At 37.1% G+C, this 4,010-nt stretch overlaps 1 non-coding gene across 1 annotated transcript; it reads right to left on the bottom strand.

Moving 5' to 3' along the window:
* Window positions 1-3,377: 3,377 nt before the first annotated feature.
* LOC128281352 (small nucleolar RNA R71) lies at window positions 3,378-3,484 on the bottom strand. Its single transcript, XR_008271560.1, has one exon. It is a non-coding gene; the product is annotated as a small nucleolar RNA R71 (small nucleolar RNA).
* Window positions 3,485-4,010: the final 526 nt, after the last annotated feature.

The raw sequence follows: 4,010 nt of genomic DNA, 5'->3' as shown, positions 1-4,010 counted from the left end.
ATTTGACCGACTAGGGTAAGTGTTGAGGATTGCTCCGGTATGTCGAGTAAATTAAAGTGTCGAGCGAGACGAGTCACGTAAGGGCCGAGAAAGATGGGGCCCTTCTTATGCTAAATCAAACACATGTCTGGTAGTCATGCTCCACAGGAAATAGGCGTGATAAGTACTAACCACTCATGTGCTCTCTCTTGGACCTGTCAAAGTGTGAGCCAGGAGGGCATGAATATACCGTAGGGCCGGAGAGAGGTGCATTGCCTTGGAGTGACTTGCGTCATAATTAGTCAGGCCGCCTGTGAGTTCAACCCAACTTTGCGAGGGTGAGTAATGAATATGTCGGTGAAGGTGGAGAAAGTCCTCGGCAGTCATTAACTTTATTATGTAAAGTACCAAAGCAGCACCGAACTCTAGGACACTCATGTGTCGCACTAACCTGCCAAAGCGAAAGGTGATGGTGCCTGGCTCGTCATGGACCGACATGACTTGCTGGATCGAAAATGTGGTGCTAAACTCTAAGGTGAGCTCCGAGTAGGTGGGCTCGACAATGGTGAAGAAGTATCCCACGGGGCTATGGTAATAATCGCGCGCACATCATCAGCCAAACGGACCTACTCTAATGTGGCCCAATCAATGCAGCGACCCACACCGAGGGGTCGTACTCGATGAAGTTGGTACAGTTCCTCCTGAAGGCCCGCTGAAAATCAGAAAATAGGGGGGCGAGCCTCGGTAGTTGCGCTCGAAGATGAGGTCCTACCGGGGCCTTTTCGCTTTTTCGAAGCGGGGACAGCAACCTTAGATTTACCTCGTGTGTTTGTCATGGTGTACCTGAAAAAGAGCGATTAAAATGATGAATTGTCATAAAGGGAATAGGCTAGGGGGTACCAATAGCTAAGTTAAACTTGAACAATAAAAATAATAAAGAAACATGCTTTTGACATGATAAACTAAATGTTAACACTAAACCAATAACCTAATAACGAACAAAAAGAACCAGAATAGTAATGATAAAATCCAAAACAAAATCAAATCACTAAAACAAGAGACATGAACAATACTGCTAAGTAAATTCAGAGTAACATAATTATTAGAGATGTTTAAAATATCAAGAACTAACAAAGAAATAGCAGTAAAGAATCAATATTAGTAAAACCAATAGAATAATAACTAAAAAGACTATTAATGAAAAGAATAATAATAAGAAAATAATAAAGAATGGTAATAATAATAATAACAATAATAATAATAATAATAATAATAATAATAATAATTACAACATAAATAAATACAAAGGGAATGGGGAAGAAACCGACAATGGTATGGTGGTGTGATAAGTCATAACATATACATATTTTTATCCCATGCTTGGTATATTTTTGGATAATTTATCATAAGATTTAGTAATTTGATGCTCCTAATCTTTTAATTTCATTTTTTATACTCAGGTGAACATAGGAAGGTGAAAAGAGCAAGAAACGAGCCAAAAATGGACAAAATGGGCTTATCTTAGTATTTCACATAGCCTAGGCATTTTCACACGGGTAAACCACACGCCCGTGTGATACAAACAGGCAGGCCACACACCTGTGTGTCATGGCCATGTCGATTAAAAACCAACTCAGAATTACACAAGACCAGAACACCATCACACGGACGTGCCACACAGCTGTGCCCCTGTCGAGCCCAAGTCTAATTCTACTCGGAAAAAGCTAAGTTTGAAGGTTTTGAAGCATTCCAAAGTCTATATAAACACCCTAGAAGAGGATTAAAAAGATAAGCAGAGTAGAAAGGAGAAAATACTCAAGGACAGCCATCGGAATCAACTCAGAAGTAGGATCTACTTCAAGACTGAAGATCTCCATTCAATTCTCTTAAACGTTCTTTGGGTTTCTTTATGTTTTGTTGTTTTCCCAATTTTGAGATGTTTTCCATTATTATGAACTAAACTCCCTAAATACCTAAGGGAGATAAAACCTAAGACAGTTCTTATTACTATTTGAATTATATGATAAATACTTGTTCTTATTCTTAATTGCGAGTTTTAATCCTTGTTTCAATATTTCAGAATACTAATTCAGGTTTTGAAGTGCTTATCCAGTGGAGCAAAATTTCCTGTTTAAGAGTAGGTTGTTCATAATTAAGCGGAGTTGCATGCAATCCAAGAGATAGGACGATATAAATTTGCCGGATTAGAGTCAAATCTAATAAGGAAATCTATAGATCGAGTTAATGCGACAATAGGGGTTTTAATTAGAAAGATATTTCAATTAATCAACCTAGAGTCAGTTGTTTTTAGTCTCGATAGAGATAATAACATAAACTAGGAATTTCTACAAATTAAGTTAAGTGAATAAATCGTCTAATTTAGAAGTAATAAGTGAAGTCTATGTGGATTCTTCCTTGGGTGTTGTCTTCTCCATTGATTTTCTAAAAAGTATTTTCCAACTTTAATCTCTGTCGTAATCTAAGTTCATTAGATAATTAGTTTTAGTTTAAAAATATCCTTTAATTCTTAGGCTAGATAATAGAAAGATAGTAATTACTAGTACTTTTAGTCCTTGTGGATACGATATTCCCGGTCTCACCATAACTATACTACTGTTCGATAGTTGCGCTTGCCTATCGAATTTTTTTAATTAGTTTCACGACCATCAAGTTTTTGGCACTATTTTCGGGGACTAAGATATTAGGAACGCTTAATTTTTATTACCTTAGCCATTTTTTTATTATTTCAATTTAATTTTGTTTTCTTTTTTAATTACTAAATTTCCTTTTCCTTACTTCTGGCAGGTTTTTATAGTTTATGACTAGAAGAAACCCGTCAGGACCTCTACTTTTTGACTGTGAAATTGAGAGTACATCTCGCAAAAACTGAAGAGAAATAAGGCGAAGCCTACAATACATAGAGGAAGAGCGAGAAAATGATATCCATATTACAACCGAGGAGATGGCTGAAAATCAAAATAATCCACTGCTTCTGTGGTTGCCGCAAATCCAGTGAATCAGAATCCTACTCCTCGTACTATGTACGACTATGCTAAGCCTAATTTAACAGGGGTTGAATCGAGTATTGTTAGACCTACAATAGCTGCAAATAATTTTAAACTGAAACCTAACACTATACACATGATTCAACAGTTTGTTCAGTTTGATGGTTTGCAGGATGAAAACCCTAATACTCATTTGACCAATTTCTTAAAGTTCTGCGATACTTTCAAAATAAATGGCATTTCTTATGATGTCATTTGCCTTCGGTTGTTTCCCTTTTCATTGAGGAATAAGGCTAAACAGTGGTTGAACTCGTTACCATGAGGGTCAATCACCACTTGGGAACAAATGACTGAAAATTTTTACTTAAATATTTTTCGCCGGCTAAAACGGCTAAATTGAGGAATGATATCTCTTCTTTTAAACAGATAGATTTAGAAACTCTTTATGACGCATGGGAGAGATACAATGACTTATTGAGATGGTGCCCTCACCATTAGTTATCTCTATGGCTGCAAGTCCAGACTTTTTACAACGGTGTGAACCCCTCAACAAGGCAACTGATCAATGCAGCCACCGGTGGAACTTTAAACAACAAAACACCTAAAAAGGCTTACGAATTTATTGAAGAAATGTCACTGAATAATTATCAATGGCAAGTCATGAGAACGAAGCCGTCAAAAGTAGCTGGTGTTTTCAACCTCGACGCAGTCACTATGCTATCTAACCAGGTAGAACTTTTAAATAAAAAGATTGATAGTTTGTGTGTTTCTACTCAAGTACATCCAGTGTTGAGGTGTAATTCAAATGAAGGAGGAGTACACAACACAGATTATCCATCCTTCAACTCTAGCACCAAGAAGGAACAAGTCAACTATATGGGTAATAATTCTAGACCTCAAAATAACCCGTATAGTAACACTTATAATGTAGGTTGGAGGAAACATCCCAATTTCTCGTGGGGTGATCAAGGAAATCAAAGACCACAACATCCTCCAGATTTTCAACAACCACCATACCAACAAGAG

The sequence above is a fragment of the Gossypium arboreum genome, chromosome 9, assembly GCF_025698485.1.
Source record: "Gossypium arboreum isolate Shixiya-1 chromosome 9, ASM2569848v2, whole genome shotgun sequence".
Classification (NCBI taxonomy): domain Eukaryota; kingdom Viridiplantae; phylum Streptophyta; class Magnoliopsida; order Malvales; family Malvaceae; genus Gossypium; species Gossypium arboreum.
Note: the sequence above shows the minus strand (reverse complement) of the source record. Positions and strands in the feature narration are given on the sequence as shown.